At 46.7% G+C, this 17678-nt stretch overlaps 1 protein-coding gene across 10 annotated transcripts in view; it reads right to left on the reverse strand.

The window, feature by feature from the left end:
* The window catches only part of CUNH16orf78 (chromosome unknown C16orf78 homolog), a 113867-nt gene that overhangs the window by 61187 nt on the left and 35002 nt on the right, over positions 1–17678 (reverse strand). For 8 of the 10 annotated variants that reach the window (XM_041650557.1, XM_041650568.1, XM_041650558.1 and 5 more), the window contains one exon: positions 9629–9715. The exons of 1 other annotated variant lie outside the window; for it this stretch is intronic. The gene's annotated coding sequence lies outside the window, so the exon portion shown is untranslated. Of the gene's footprint in view, positions 1–9628; positions 9716–10203; positions 10339–17678 lie in introns of those variants that run through there. One more of the 10 variants, XM_041650559.1, reaches the window with a different exon arrangement.

Genomic DNA, 17678 nt, shown 5'->3' on the forward strand with positions numbered 1-17678 from the left:
CACAGAACCCAAAGATGGTGAGGGCAGCAGCTTGGGAAATACAACCTCAGCTCTTGTTCGGCTCTGATCCTAACCCAGCAACTTCAGGGTTTTTCCTGCTCTCTGAGTCTTACTGTTTCCTCTGGACCCAGTCACCGGATGTTTTTTTGAGCACTAACTATGTAGACACCAGGGCTGCATGTGATCAAAGGACAGGTGTCAGAGATGTGAGGCTCTGACTCTGGGCACAGAGCCTGCACGCCAATCTATTCTGAGTGTACAAGCCTAAACTGTATAGAGTACAGAACATCCCAGGTGAAAAACGGGCGGTCTTGGAGATCCCACATGGAAGCCAGGCTCGCCTGAGGAAAACAAGGTTAGCATGGCTGGCCCTTGGGGATGGGGACGCTGAATGAAAGGAGAAAAAACACCTGCAAAGGCCACATGCACCTAGGGTGTCATATACGCCGAATGCCCTGCATCTGGATTTCAGGGGTCTGGATGGAGCAGCAGTCTCAGCAGGAGACACTATGCCACATATAAAGGAATGAGGGCTGTCGTTACAGTTCATACAGGAAGGTAGCTTGGATTGCAGCAGAAGCAAAGAAGTGGCCAGGTCTGAGGGACACAATGGCTGAGGACAGCTAGGTATTCTGCTATTGCTAGGCTTCAAGGACACCAGTCGGTCCCCCCACTCCCACCTCTTTACTGAGCAAACAGGCCAGCCCTCCTCAGCAAGGAGGATGGACTATAGGCTTTGTAGGGGGAAGTCTTCACTCTGAACTCACGGGATGGAGTAGGAATCGAGCATAATACAGTTAAGAAAAGCCTTGCAATCAATCCCATTGGCTTAAATTAAGTGCAACGCCTGGCACTGGTCCACAGCAGAGGCTAAGGTGGATCGCCAGCAAATCTAGGTGGCTAGCATGTGAAGCTGAAAAAGGGTTCATGATTTTGGGAAGAACGGGCACGGTGTGCATGTGCGTGTGTGTGTGTGTGTGTGTGTGTGTGTGTGTGTGTGTATGGTGTTAAGTGTTTGGGGTCCAAGTTCTGGACAGATATTGTTTAGAATAAACTGTAATGTCATGATGATTATGTGGACTGGGATCGCCTTTGTTGCTCACTGGCTGTGTGACCTTGGTGGACCACTTACCTTCTGGATCCTATTTTCCTACTTAGAAGAGGGCAACATCAACAGGCTCCTATGACAAGACCAAAGTGTCTCGTCAGCTTCAAAGCACAAGCAAATGCCAGGGACTAACAGGGAAGTTCCTTTCAAGCAAAAGTCCCTAATTGGATGATACTTGTTAAATTAATGTTTGGGGGTGTCAGGCATAAGAATATCTTCATCTTTAGGGGACACATGTTATGTAGGAGTAAACAACGAAATGTTAAAATACTGGAATGGGCCAGAGCAAGCAGCACTCCTAAGAGAGGCAGAGGCCTTCTGTGGGTCCCCCTCTCTCAGAGCAGCTACCTTATGTAGTTCCCTCTTTCTCTCCCAGAGAAAGGTGGGGGTCTTCTGTTGGCTCCTCTCTTAGAGGCAGCAGTCTTCTGTGGTCCCTCTCTCTCTTAGAGAGGCAGTGGCCTAATGTCAACTTGACACAAGGTAGGGCCATCTGGGAAGAGAGGACCCTTAATTTAAAAACACCCACATCACACTGGCCTGTAGGAACACCTGGGGCGCATTGTCTTGATTGATAATTGATGTGGGAGGGCTCAGTCACTGTGGAGAAGTGGTCCTGTGTTGTGTAAGAAAGCAGCAAGGGACAGGAGAGCCCCAGCAGTTAAGTACACTGGCTGCTCTCCCCGAGAACTTAGGGTCAATTCCCAGAACCCACATGCTGGTTCATAGGCATCTACAAGTCCAATTACAGGCACGAATCTGATGCCCCCTCCTGCCTCTTTGGGCATTACATGTATGTGATGCACAGGCACACATGCTGACCTAACACCCATATACAGAGAATGAAAATAGACAAATAATTTTTTTTAAGCAAATAAGTAGGCCGAACAAGCCACGAGGATCAGGTAGCATTTCTCCATGGCTTCTGCTTCAGTTCCTGCCTTGACCTCACTCAGTGATGGAGTGTGACCTGAGAGTTAGAAGCTCACACAAACCCTTTCCTCCCAAGTTGCTCTGGTCATGGTGTTTATTACAGCAACAGAAACCTATCGAGAACATCCTCCATATCCCTTTATTTCCCTCTGGAACATGAACTCAGTCTACAGTCTAAAGAAACAATGGTTAATCTGTGTATCTGTGTGCATATGTTAATTCCAATGATCAAGAATAAGACTACTACTACAGTTAAAGCCAAATTGGAAGCTAGTTTTAACTAAATACTGGTCAGGTAGATGGGCTCTGGTCAGATCCATACCCAGGTTCCTGGGAAATGGTCCCAAGTCACGGGTTGCAGCAGTTTAAGAAGGAAAACCCATAATTCATTGCATTCCCATCAGGTCCAATCATGGTCAAGCATACATCCTGATGTACCTCCAGACTACATCCAGTCAGGGACAAGCATATATCCTGATGTATTTCCTGCCTATAAACCTCCCACCCACATGTGGTCAAGCACATCCGGTGCAGATGGATCAAACAAACTTGTTTAGGGGAGAGGAAACACGTGGCTTGCTATCCCAGTGAACAAAGCCTCCAGCATTTCAGGAGCTGTCTGTCCTTGAGCAAGAGGCTTGCAGATCAGAGGCATTTTTGTTTTCTGGATCTCTTAGGCACAGTCATTAAAACTTAAAATATAATTGGCTCTTACACACACACATGTACGATTCATGTGTATGTGTTCATGTGAGGTTGAGTCCACAATCACTCTCCACTTTATAGACAGGGTTTCTCACTGTGCCCAAAACTCACTGCTGTTGAAGACGGGCAGGGCAGTGAGCTCCAGGGACCCTTTGTCTCCTCCTCAGCACCAGGTCTGCATATACCTGCAGCTGCTTCCCCACTTCCTCCTGCTTCTCACAGGATCTGGGGATTAAACTCAAACCCTCATGCTTGTCTGATATTTAACAGCTAGCTGAGCCATCTCCTCGGGCTTGGTGATGGTTAATCTTGTCTACCTGACTGGATGAGTGATGCCCACTAGTGGGACGTGCCTGTGTGGAGGAGGGGAATTTCCAGAGGTGACTAGAGCATGAGTCCTAACATGATGGTGCTAGGCACTACGGGGAGGTGCTGAGAAGTAGGTGGGGCCCGGATACAGGAAGCAGGTCACTGGGGAATCCTTCCTGGATGCCCTCTTTCAGTTCCAGCCCATGGCAAGGCAAACTGCTCTGCTCCACCCTACCCCTCCCCGTGAAGTACCAACACCACTGAAACCAAGAGAAATCTTTACTCGTTTAAATGGTTCGGGTCAGGCATTTTGTCACAGTGATAAGAAAAGTAATTACTACCTAAGGCAAGGGTAAGACCCAGTAATAGCAGCCTCCACAGACCTGGGCAGGCAGCAGGTTAAGGAGAGGTAGAGGACCAGAAGGAGAAGAACCCTCCTTTACAGGGGACGGCAGAGAGACTAAAGCAGAGTCAGCTGCCTAGATTACTTATAGCTATGTAAGAAGGTATCACATCATGGCCAATCCCCTCCTTTGTTGCAAAGTCAGGACAAGTTGTTTCGGGACACTTTTTCCTCAGTGATTAGAGGACTGTGAGGGGAGCTGGCTGCTCCCTAGGACTTTTCAGTATGACTACATAAGAATATGATGTCGGGGCTACTGCAGCACCCTGCTTCCATCGAAGGTGGAAGGAAGGTCAATAGGCTGGGGACAGCCATCCAGGAGCACACATGAGCCCATCTTGTCTCTGACCACCAGTATCACCCCATGTCCAGGTAAGAACAAGTGGCCTCCTTGCTTCTCTTCCCTAAGTCATTCCTTCCTCCTCACATTCTAACTTCCCCTCTGGTGGTAATGAGAAAAAAAATCAGTATAAACAAGGCAATGCCAACAAAAAAGAGGATAGCTTAGACAGGACAGTGGCCTCAAGGGAGAAGGGCAAGGTGGAAAGTCACTCTGGACTCTGTCCACAGAAATCCAGATGCCAGCTGATGGATTCTGGAGGCATGTTTGGCTTTTGGAGTGAACATGATCTGTCCTGCCAGACCACAGCACCTTTGTTTCGCTCCATGCCCTCACTCTCAGCCTTTGTGTGTGAGGGGTCACTGCCTACATACGCTCCTCAGCACGCTGGGCATGAAGCTCAGAATGTGAGAGGCTAACCACATGGAACATAAGCACCTCCCTCTCCACCTCCACCCCAGCTTGCCGTGTAGTTTCTGCTCAATAGCTATCCCAGGTCAGGTGAGTTCTCGAGTGTTTTCCCAACACTGCTGTTCCAGCTCTGGAGAAGATGGAGGTGTGACATCACACAAGTGGTTTGGGGACAAATATGGGGCTCTGCAGTTAACCCAGACCCCAGTATGTGTTGCCCTGAAGCTCTCAAGCTCCGCTCCAGGTACAGTCAGGATCCAACTGCACAGGCTCACTTTGGCTTAGATGCTGAATCTCAAGCATTCATTTCCAAGCAGCTTCTCCTATCACTTACTCTAGGAGGGACCAGAGAGCCACGTGTGTGTAGAAATGAGAAGTCTGTACCCTCTGGCTCTGTGGCACCTCATGTTCTGTGCCTTTTCTGCAGGGTCAGGAATTAAGACGTCAACAAAAGGACAGGGTGTTTTCCTGGACATAGGTTCCTCCTTTCCACTGAAGCTCTCTTTGGGGTCCTTGCCCTTTGCTGATATGTAGAGAGGTGTAGAGACCTGGAGCTTGGGGTACATGCCACCAGGGTGACTTCCCTTGTTGTCTGTTTCAGTCACTCACCTGAATACACTGGTACTTCCCAGCCTGGCTGCACGTGAGTTCCAAACACAGACCAGTGTTCAGCACTATCCTTAGCTCACTTTCTGCCCAAGCATCTTAGGTACAGGCATGTTTCAAGCTCTGGGTGATTGAAGCATGCAGACAGCTGTGCATGCAGAACTGTACTTCATAGGAAAGAGCATGGTCTTGAGAGCTACCGACCAGCAGGTCTTCCTCAGGGGCCACTTGTACTGCGGTGGTCTTCCTGGGGCATTGTCAACTGAATAACAAATTCAATTATTACCTAGAAGACTGTACCTTACCCCAGGTCTAAACTTCCCCAAGGTGCAGACAGTCTAGGTGGAGAGATTCAGAGCACTCTCACTGACACTGAGATATGTCCCATGCTTTCAAAACAGCTTCCAAGTGCAAGCCGAGCCCTTCTCTTTGACGGCCACACTGTGGACCCACTTGCTTCCCTAATTAGGAAAGACTATGTCTTAATAAAAATTCTTTATTTGATTAAGTGTCCAACATTCAACACTTGGTGTATAAGAAAACTATAATCACTCATTTGGCCCCATATAGGGAAAATAATTGTTTAATGAATGCTATGTGCAATTTTAAAAGCAGTCCTTGGGGGTGGGCGACGGGCAAGTGCAGTATTTATCTGCTGCACAAGCAGTCTTGGAGCGCTAGAAACCCTGCTTTCTGTGTGCAGTTCCACACTAAGGAGAAACGTCACCATTGCTGACTCACACCTGCCAGCAGCTAAGGCCACCCTTCTGCTGCTGTTTGGTTTTGGCCTTTATGTAGCCATTCTTCTAACAGGCCTGTGGGTTTCAACATGGCTGTCTAAGAGCAGAGCTTAGAACTCAAAGCATTCTGGAGAGATGTGAAACCCCTGTCCCAGAGTCCTGACTCAGCTGGCCTGAGGTAGGGACTTGGTTCCAATGATTCTAAGAACAACTCCTAATGACTACCAGCTCTTGCCAGCACCATGGTCTCCTCCATCTGGCATCTCCAGCACAAGACAAGCTCACAAGTTTGGTGTGAGTCATAAGCAGCAGACAGCTGCAAAACACTTGGAATTCTGGACCATCTCGCCATACCACCTCCTGCCACACCACCCAGAGGCTCTGACAAAGCAAGGAGTCCTAGCCCGCCAGCCCTACACAGCAGGGTTGCTGCGTACTCAACCACCAGGCTTCAGCTGGGTCTGCACTGTGAAGACAGTGCCACAGCACCTGAGTCAGTAGAAGCAAATTCATATGTTAAGAAGGCACGGTATGGGGGTTAGGAATGTATGCTAATAAATTGTGCCGTGCTGCCGCCCACTGGTCAGAACTTATTTCCTCCATGTGGCTCTCAGGGGAACATTTAAGTAGCTCTCTGCACAAAAAGCATAAACCAAGCAGCCCATGCCTTTTTCTTGACATGGTCCTTCATTCACCCACACCAGCTACTTGAGGCCCTCCATGGTGCAGTCACTGCTGTGGGCGTATGGATACAGCATTGCACTTGAGCAACATACGCTGGAGTTCAGTGCACTCAGCCCGCAGCGTGGAAGATGCTGAGAAGTAGGTTTGCTGACAGCATCTAACTCAGGTTGTAATAGATGCAGTAAGTAGAGCAAAGTTTGCTGAGGACCTGGGCATGGAGCCCTGGTGGCAAATGCTCCCTGAGGAGGTGGCTAGGGCACTGAGGACTGGTTTCCATGGATCCCAGACAGCAGATGTGCAGATGCAGGGGCAAGGCAAGCCTGAAGGTGAGACAAGCCAAAAGCTGGGGAAAGGGTAGTGTGAACGAGAAGCAAAAGCCAGCCCCCTCTCACCTGTGTGCCCTGGCTGAGTGTGGAAGGACATAGTTACAGTGGCAAATGCAGCCACCAGTTTACCTGAGCCAAACTGCTCCCACAGAAGGGTCCACACAAGAAAACCGATAGGGTGAGATTTCTTGTCTTGGGAGCCATCCATTGGGTTGTGTTTCACCTAATCCCATAAGTAAACAAAATAAAAACAAAGCCTCCTATGTCAGTCTGTGATGGAGTTACATCTTGATAAAACAGTGTAGGTTAAGAATGTCCCAAGAATGCCTTTAGTATACTCAACCTATAGGACTCCTGGCTCCTGCCTTACCTATGCTCAGAAAACTGCATTAGCCTAACACTGGGGCGAGCTCTCCCACACAGAGACTACTTTTAGGAAAGTGTTGAATATCTCATGGGATTTCTTGAAAGTTTGCGTCCAGAAAGCTCAGAACATCCATGTGCATTTGTGGTGATGTGGTTGGCCACACTGTGGGCCACTGCTGCTGCATGAGGGAGGGTGGGGCCATACAACAGTCCAAGCAAAGATTAAACCTGCCTTGTGCTTCCCTTCCTCACCACTGTGAAATCTGAGATCCCGGGAAACGCCATCTCATATCTCAGGAGCTATCAATACAGAACCCACTAAGGCCAGCTGGCCTGGGTCTGAAAAAGCATGGGATAAAACCGGACTTGCTGAACATAGTGGACAATGAGGACTACTGAGAACTCAAGAACAATGGCAATGGGTTTTTGATCCTACTGCACGTACTGGCTTTGTGGGAGCCTAGGCAGTTTGGATGTTCACCTTACTAGACCTGGACGGAGGTGGGTGGTCCTTGGACTTCCCACAGGTCAGGGAACCCTGATTGCTCTTCGAGCTGATGAGGGAGGGGGAGTTGATCGGGGGAGGGGGAGGGAAATGGGAGGCGGTGGCGGGGAGGAGGCAGAAATCTTTAATAAAAAAAAAAAAGAAATTCTCTTTTCTTCTTGAATGGTGGAAGGAGACGGGGGGGGGGGTGATGGTGTGACGGACACAAACCTTTTCATCCTTCATTTTAACCTCCTTTCAGATGTTACTTTCAAGACACCTTCTCCCAAGGCCATCACTTTGTGCTCCCTGGCCTCCTGTTGGGTTTTGTGGCTTATACTATGGGAATCGCACCGTACACCCATCTGTTCTGAGCACACTGGAATGTCACCCTGAGGTCACCGGCTGCACTTCCACTGCTTTCTGCTGGAGTTACCACAGCCTAAGGCACATAGAAAGTGCTCATGCATTATTTGTTGAATGAAATCGGAGTGAACATCATTTGGTTCTGTTGTATTCTTCTGGGCTCTGAGGACTGAAGGGGCCCCAGTGTTCCTGGACCCCTGCTCTCACACACATTCGTGTCCTTTCTAATCTTTCCGCCTTCATCATTTTAAATGGGCTGACAAGCACAACTGACCAATTAATAGCACTTCTGCTTTTGTTACATCATTTGTAATCCATGACCCTCTTTCTTTTTGCAATGGCCTTTCAATTTTTCATGACTCAAAATGGAGGACATGCATAATGAATACAAAGAACAAATTGATTAAATGTAACGCATGTCTTGCTGTTTGCTGGGTTTATGCCTGTTATTAATGGCAGAAATCCAACAAATTCTCATGAAAACACAGATAACATACAACCTTAAATGGGAGATGCTGGAGCACTAGGGCCCTAAATTTTCCCAATTACTGAGCAACAGCAGGCATTAATCTCTCATCCGGCAACCTCTGTAAATAAGAACACGGCCATGGCTTCTTTGTCCGGGTTCTTGTTGCTCAGCACAAACGGCTATACAGTGTGTGTGTTTAAAAACAAAAACAAGCCGCTCTTGAGGAACTCCTATGTGTGAGGTAGAAAGGGCACCACGTATGTGGAATCAAATGAATTAATTGTCTTCTGCCACGATTGCATTTTTCCCCAAAGCTAATCTGCTCTGAAACAGAGTCACATAGCTTCTGTTGGTGTACTGTGTGTTTGAGCACCCAGAGATGATGACATGAAGCAAGGAAGGAGATGTAGAAAGGACAGTGGCCTAGCTGGATGTGTCGTTTGGGCCTCAGACTGCCAAGGGACAGACTGGTGTTCTGGAAGGGACTACAAGGAGCACGCTTATTTTCTTAAGGTAATTTAAGGGTGAACTGAGTTTTCCCACTAGTGGGAAATATGGGAGGACAGAGTTTTCTCAGACCAGAAAGGTGGCTGGCTTACTTGGGCTGGTGCTAGAAAACAGCTGGGAGGCCTGCAAACAGAAGAGAAGGCTCAGGATGGGGACTCACATTTGGAATCCCAGCACTCAGGTGGCTTGAGGAAGGAGACGTCTATGAGTCTGAGGTTCACCTGAACTATATTCCAGACCAGTCCAAACCAAACCAACCAACCGACCAACCAATTACCCACCTGCCCACCCACCCAGAAGAAATAAAGCAGGTAGGAGCAGTCACGAGGGGCCTATCCATGCTCAGAAGCACACGTTCACAGTGATGCAGCACAGTGTGCTCTAACACAAACTGGCCATGCTGTACTGCAGGAGGAGGAATGAGGAAGGGAACATGTGACCACGGCCCTAATCTACTCCTCCAAAGGGCGACATTCTAATAGGTATGCATTTGCCATGAGCTTAACTCCAAATGTTTGCCCAGGTATTTGCCAAAATGTGTCTTGTTAACTCAGGGTGCATAGTGATTTTGGCAAAACTAAATTTAGACTTCTGCCTTGGAAAAGTGTACAAATCATCTTGGGATGGAAGACCCCCGCCAAAAGACCCAGAATCAAGCACTTGGAAGTAAGTGGTTGGTTGAGATGTGGAAAGTGGGGGAACTCAGAAGAGAGACAAGGACAGGAAGTGGTGGCTAGGCAGCAAAGGGGATCCCATTACATCAGGCCCGCAGTGAAGGTTGCTGCTGGATCACAGGGGGAACTCTGAGCAACTTCAAACTGCATGCCCCAGAATGCTATAGCCCCACAGCAAAGGAGCTGGGATTTATACTCACCTTTGTGGCGGTAGCTGGTTAGGGCTGCCCACAGAAATGTGATTTCTAGGGCTGTCTAGCCACACTACGGACAGAGAGTTCCAGAGCCTGCATGACAAAAATACAGTGAATGTGGTGAGGTCAACAAAGATGGTGCCCAAAGATTCCCAAGATGTGGGATTCCCTCTGCACATACTAGTCCATCCCATCTTACACCTTTGAAGCCTTCACTGTGCTCATGACAAATGTCTGATTGGTGCATGTGGCATATTGAACATTCTACTGAATACAGTTTGAAGGGAGTTGAGACTACTGGGTGCTCCTTGCTAAATTTCCGCTCTCTGGAGACAGTAAGACAGATTTCTTGCGAAAATTTAGGAAATATGCATGTTCTCCTCCTCCACTGTCATATGTCTATGTGAGAGAATAAAGAATTCACAGCTAGATCTAAAAACAGAGCCAAATTAGGAAGAGAAATACATTTACAGACCATAGCATAAGAGAAAGCAGCACACTGACAAAGACAGGAAGAAAGGAATGAGGATTTAATTTATTATAATAAAACACACATACGCACACACCAAAACTCTTGCTACCTTTAAGCATTTTCCCAGGCGAATCAGAAGTGCACATGTCTGAATGGGCGCATTCTAGTGTCATGTCATCTGACTGTCAGATGGACCACAGTCTATACTGGAATTCATCTTTTAAAGCCAAAGAACTTCTCAGTGTGTCCACCTCTTTTGATATTTCAGTTGTAAAAATATTTTCTTAATGCCTAAAATATAAAAATTCTACAAGTTAGTATTTATTTCATGTAGAGTATATTGTTTTCATATGCATGGACTCTCTTGAAGAGGCTGGGGCAGAGAGATGTTGAGTGCCTAGCCTGGTACCACTGGAGAAGTAGAGCTGGGATTTGAGCAGAGACAGAGAGAGATAAGGGGTGTGTCCAGCTTCTAAAACCTGCCTAGCACATGCACACAGGGGGTTGGCATCACTACGTCATACGGAGATGACAGGGCTCACGCACAAGGCGTGAGTCATACGTGGATGTAACCATGCATGCGTGCATGTGGGTCACGAGGGGGAACTTTAAAATTCAGGTTCTGCCTGAGGGCTTGTCTGCATGTGCATGGTTCTAGAACCCGGAAGTGCAGCCTTATTTTTGGCTGAATAATTACAGTCATAATTGGCTGGGTATATCTTAATTGATATGGTTCTCAGTTATACCAGGACAACAAAGGAGCAACATCCTAAAACAAGAGCCTATTAAAATGGCAAAGACGCTAACTTCCCCAGGCATGGCCAGCCTGTGGTAGCAAGACTGTTGAATTCTTATCTCAAACCCATTTTGAAGACATCTGCTCTCGGAGTCTGGGGAGAGTCACTGTGGGATCTAGGAGACTGAGTCTGTTTCTCTAGCCACTGAGCAAGCCTGCTGGACTCCACACTGAGTAACGTACAACACGCAAATGGCGCTGCCTCCTCCTCAGCTTTCACTGGCATTTACCAAGGAAAATAATGCGGATGATCGTAGATGGAAGCAGTGCTTAGAAAGCACGCGCACAATTGCTTACACTCACATTTATTACAGTGTGATACTGAACCTAAAAAAGAACTGACATTTTACTGCAAGTGAGCTTATCAACTCAGACTGGAGACGTCCCTCGTTCTCCTAACCATCTCCGCAGGAGGGATGAGAGAAGGAAGCCCAGGCCCATGGCGCTAAAAGCCTATGGTTTGCTTTTCCATGGTATTTCTATTACCACCTAAGTGTAGATGTGGCAGAGCCCATATGCACAGAAATGTTCCTCGCTAAATTTAAAGAAATGTTCTTTCTCCACTTCTTACAGCTAAAGACTTATGAGAGATAATGTCTGAAGAGCCAGAAAAATCTACCACTACACATGGCTAAAAGACCCTTGTTTTGCTACCTACCAAGAATTGCCGTGGCTTGAGTACTGCAGGGGCTGTTGGGTGACATGGTGGGGCACAGCTTAAGAGCAGCTTACCTGCGCCCGCCCATCAAACTCTGGAGAGAACTGGCAACTCTAAGGCAAGCATTTTAGAACCTCACCGGCTTGTCTGGGCTTGTTTTTCCCACATGTTCAGTAATAGCAGCAGCTTTGGCAATGTCAGGTCCCAATCAGTCAGGGAGATTTGTTTAGAAATTGTGACCGGTCACAGTGTACCTTTATTTAATCTTCAATCTCACAACAAGTCATTTTTATTACTCAGGCTGCCGTTTGGTGGAGTGTGACCTGCACAACGGAAGCCACCTCTTCAGACGCCCACAGAACTACTACCACGGACACCTGCACGGTGCTGATTGTCGAGTGGGAGGTGGGGTATGTGTGTGTTTCCGATGCCCTTTTGACAGTTGCCAATCTCCTGATGTAGCCAGGACTGGCTTAGATTGAGAGTGAGTCTAATGGTAACGATGAGATTTGAATTTTGGACTCATGCGCCTCATCTCCCTGTGAATCTGACAAACCCTCAGCTAGAAACAGACATACAACTAGGACGTGACACTGCATAAAAGTCTCCTAAGGACGGCATTAGGTAGCCCAAGTTAACTGGCGCACTTGGGGTTTCCACTGCTGTGATAAAATCCATAACCAAAAGCAACCTGAGGAATAAAGGAACCTTACACGTCCCAACTACAGTCCATCATGAAGAAAAGTCAGAGCGAAAATACAAGGCAGGAACCTGGAGCAGGAACAAAAGCAGGAAGCATGGAGGAGTGCTGCTTACTGGCTTCCTTGTCATGGCTTGCTCACTCTGCTTTCATATACAACCAGGAACTTCCTGCCCAGGGGTGGCACACAGCGAGCTGGGCCCTCTCACAGCAAACATCAATCAATAAAATGCACCAAAGGCTTGTCCACAGGCCAATTTGTTGCGGATACTTTCTCAGCTGAGGCTCCCTCTTTCCAGACAACTCTAACTTGTGTCAAGTTGACATAAAACTAGCCGGCACAATGACTAAATTAAAAAATAAGTCAACATAAAGTTCAAAAGCCCATTAGCCAAGTCTATGTACAAAACACAGCCAGCCATGCACTGCTGATTAAACCGTTTCAATGGCTTACACTCTTAACAGCTGAGCCATGAGACGTGAGAATGACAACAACCCAGGCAGATGATGCTAAAAGGAAAAATATCCAAACACTAATAATGAAACAGGCAGCCTGAAAAGTCGAAAAGGAATGGTAAATCAAGTTCCGTTCGTCTCTAATGACTTGAGACTGTTCTATATACCTCAGATGTCTGTGAAACTGACATACTACAGAAAATGGGGTGCTACGTCCAAAAGGAATTCAGTGAGGCTGCAAGCTGTATGGATGGTGTGAAAGTGTCCCACAAAATGACTGTTTTGAAGCAAGCTCCCTAGCAGTCCCTTGGCAGTGGGGAGAGGCAGAATCTAAGGTTGAATGGAAGACAACTACAGGATTTGACTAAAAGCGAGATCCCAGTACAGGATCCCGGTACAGACATTTGCTGACTGCGATCCAGTGAGGTCAGCATGCAGCTGATGCCACTGTGGCACTGAGGACCCAAAGGCAGCCAGGAAGGCTTCCTTTCCCTCAGCGCTCAGCTGGTTTCTAGAGCTACAGCATGTTAACACTGTCACTGATACTGTTTATAAATGGGTTTTCCTCCATGGAAATGGTAGACTGGATAAAACGCTGAAAGATGGAGCAAGCCCGTATTTTATTTTGTCTGCCCACTCACAGCAGAGCTTTTGCAGCCCTCACGAGAGAAGAGGGGTTACAGCATTTCCTAACAGCCAGTCTTACGGCTCAACAACCAAGGAGATACTATTAAGATAGCACTTTGTGGACAGACAACTAGGCTTGGAGAGCTCGAGTTTCTTGCCTACGAGCACACAGTTGGCAGGAGAATGGCTGCACTCTGGGCAGTTGGGCTCCATGGTACTGGACTCACTGTGATATGGCCTTTCTAATTTCTCAGTTTCTGAATCTTTGAAAGATAAAGTCAACATATGATACAATTCTATATGCTTTGAGAAAGAAAAAAATAGTGAAGAAACTCAACCTTAAAATGTATCCATTGTCTTCATAATTAAACACTGGATTAAGGGCCCTTTTGAGAAGTAAACTGCACAAAAATTAAACAAAAGGATAGATGGCTGGAAAGATGTTTTCCCATCATTCCACAATAATTTTCACATTGTGGTCAGATTAGAAAACAATCAGGACAAATCACCAAGAATAAACTCCCCCGAGTGACTTTTAGACTGATCCTAACAGAACAAGGCGTGACAGCATTCTTGTCAAGTGTTCCCTGCCACAAAGGCAGGGCAGGCGCTATTGTTAACAGCTCCCAAAGAGCTACAGCTTGAAAGAAAGATGTCCTGTAGGGCAAACTGCCCTTCCCTGCATATTTCAGAAACACACATTTACCTGTAGTCTCCGTTACCAATAAGGCGGCACCACTCAACAAACATCTACAGAGCTCCAATCCAGAACTCCAGACATCCCCAAATTGGCCAGAAGCCCACTTATAGAACAGGAGCTTAGATAAAGAATTACAGTGTTAGCTAAGCATTAACAGCGCTTCCATATGCAGTGATGTCTTCAAAAACAAAACAGAACACAGACAACAGTCCTTAGTACCCACTGGAACAATTACCGTGCAAAGTGGGGAAGGAGAAGAGAGGACGCATGAGAGCAATGAATCAAATGGACCCCAAGTCATCACAGTGAGCACTCAGAAGGCTTTAACTGCATTCTGCACGCTCAGAATGTCAAGAACACACACACAGGAACACAGATACACACACAGGAACACAGATACACAGAAGCACACACAGATACACACATACACACAAGCACATACACAGACACACACATTTCAAAAGACCCAAACTGAATCACTAGAGATGAAGACTATAACATCTAATATGTATATAAAAATATAATATGTATGTGATTACAGAAGGAAACATCAGTGAACTCACAGACTGGTTACAGAAAGCATTAACAACAAAAGACAAGGGGAAGAGGATTTTATAAATCAGAGAGCATCATGGGCTATGAGGTAACTCCTTGAGGTTTAAAAATAATAGCCTAAAATTCCACTTGTGACCAGATAGTAAAATCACATATTCATGAAGCACAACAGATTGGAAGGGAGTTCCAGCAAGGTATGCCATCACCAATTTACCCCAAAGCAGCGAAAGAGTTAATCTTTAAGATACAAAAAAATAATAATGCAGGTTTCCAGACAGAAAAAACACCTGCGCGAAGACAGTAGGGCCTTCCCCTGTGTCTAGCCTATCAATAGATACCAAAAACTTATTGAAAAAAGTTATTTCTTAAACCACCCAAAAAAGGAGTTACGAAATTTTACATGTCATTATAAAATTTCTGAGCCATAGAAACACACAGAGGATCCCCAGAGTCCCCTCCCCCAAGAACAAACAGGTCACTCACACAGGGCTGAGCACGGCAGTGGCATCAGATGTCTCCACAGGAAGAACAGTGGTGGAGAAGGATGCAAGAAGCGATGGCACTGTATAGGTTCCCATCTGACATGGAAAATGCTGTAGAACATTTAAAGGTAGAAAACTACCAAATAAAAATCTAAGCATTTTATTTAGATGTGTACAGCTAAAACCCAGAAGCTATGCACATAGAACAAGTTAAAACTGCCTGCCTTTGCATGGGCATAGAGGAGCTGCCTCCGTCCCTCACCTGAGCAGGGGTGGCCCCAGCGGCCTGGAATGACCAGTTCAGCTACCACCCAGGCCTGCAGCTGGGCCTGGGGTTGTCCACCCTAACATCTACCCTATCTAGGACTTGCTGGGGCTTGTAAAGGGACTAGTCCTGTGGAACCATAACCCCAGGACCTCCATGACTCAGGATGGCTGCAAGACACTTGAGAGGAGTTCCGGCGAGCATCCAGTGATGATGGTGTACCAGAAACCAGAGGCCTTGAACCAGGCTAGTTGCAATGAACGTTTACAAGTAAAGCTGATTGCCAAGAGAGTATACTGTGTGATCCCCCAGGTCCCAGTGTCAGGGGAAGAATGAAGAGGTGCTGGAGAGGTGAGAAAGATGGAGGAGCAAACGGCTTTTGTTTGGTTTGTTTTCTTTTGCTTTTTTCCTTGTGTTCATTTGTTTGCTTGTTTTTTATTTTTATTTTTTTTAAAATTTTTGTTTGGGGGGGACACTGCAGAGCGGAGGAGAGAATATGGAGGTACTGGAAGGTAAGTGGAATTGGGGTGCATGATGTGAAATTCCCAATGATTCGATAAAGAAATTATGTTAAAAACAAACACACACACAAACAAACAAACAAAACTGCCTGCCTTTTTGGACTGTGACCAGAAGACAAGAAGGGGCTGGGCATAAGCCAATAATTAAAAACCATGCTTATAACACCTGTTGAAGTAACTCTTTAAAATTCTCTAAAGATACAATGGGTGCATGTTGCCATGAAAACCCAAAGCAAACTGAATGGATGCTTCACTTTTACATGTCCAGGTAGCCTCAATTACACAGTAGTGCTTGTGGTCAGCTATAATCCAAACACAGATGGATTCCACTGCCCTCCCAATGCCAGGAGATGAGTCAATAGCTGGACCACGTGTCCAGCTACGATGTTCACCTCATCAGAGGGCAGAAGGCAGTGCAGCCTGCTGACCATGGACTAGAACCTTTGAAAACATAAGCTAAAGTCATTCTCCCTTTCTAGCTGCTGCAGAATGAGAGGGAAGATACAAGTCGATGTCAGAATTGCCAGGCAAACAGTCAGTGGAAGTAGAATGTGCACACTCGCTCCTAAAGCACAGACATTCCATCTCTGTCCATGCCATGTACTCTGACGTGTTGGAGAGTGGATTCTCAAACTGCCTTTAGGTGATGCAGCCCAGTCCGACAGGAAGGGAGTGACTCCTCTTTCAGTTCTTCTGAGCCCTTCTGTGGGCTATTAATAATAGAACCTTTTGTTACTCAATATCGCTGTGAAACAAGGTCCCTTGTTCAGACCTCAGGTTAGGGCAGAGTACTCCTACCCTTGTAATTGTGTGCACTTCTGTGCCCACTGTGACTGCTTTCTGTTGTGGCAATGAGAGTTAAACTTATCCTTTAGGTGAATTTAGGATTAGAAGCAGAACATTTAGGGACACCAGAGCAGAAACTAGCAGTGTGCACATGTGGGGTGGGGGTGGAGTCATTGTGGCAGCCCTTGCTAAGGTGGTTTCCAAGCCCCGCCCTGTGGGGACAGGTCCACCCACAGCTCTAGCTATGCTCACCCCTCCACTGTGTGCTCCCGGCAGGACGCAGAAACTGAGGGAAGTGTGGTCTGACTCAAGCTGGACACCTGAGCATTTTCTAGGTGAGAACTCAACTTGCTCGTGGTTTTTAATAATCACCCAATTAAATGCAACTGCTGAGATATATCCCAATTTAAAGTGCACAATAAAACCTGGAATACAGCCCTGGGAGTGTGGAAGCAGTTTCTGAAAAGTAGGCAGCAGGGAAATTGCTGAGCTAGGTTTTTCCTTCCCAATGTGTGTCTCTCTCTATCTCTCTTTCTCTCTCTCTCTCTCACACACACACCTCCTGTGTATAATGACTGCATGTATCATTTTTGTATACCCTTTCTACATAGACTTCCAGCCTTCAACGGAGACACACTGGCGAGAGAGGAGTTTGACACTCTTGTGGCTTCAATATGAAATGTCCTCCTCACCTGGTCTCCAGCTGCTGGTGGTAGTCGAGAAAATTCTGGAAATATTAGGAGGTGAGGGCCTAATGGAAAGAAGCAGATCACAGGGGTGACCCTTAGAAGGTACCTGACTGAGACCTTCTTCACTTTTGAGCTGTTTTCTTCCACGTGTGCCTTTGGTCACCCTGTTCTGCCTCACTAAAGGAGCTAAAGACTATGGACTGAATCTCTGAAATAATGAGAAAAAGGAGCATTCCTCCCTTCCGTTTTTTATATTAGTTATTACCTGTCACAACAGCGGAAGTGTAACACAATGCCCAGGCTGTTCTACCACGGGGCTGAGGAAATGAATGTTGGTGACAGATCTGTT

This window comes from Microtus oregoni, unplaced genomic scaffold (assembly GCF_018167655.1).
Source record: "Microtus oregoni isolate MIOR12 unplaced genomic scaffold, Mior012 000004F_ref0000308, whole genome shotgun sequence".
NCBI lineage: Eukaryota > Metazoa > Chordata > Mammalia > Rodentia > Cricetidae > Microtus > Microtus oregoni.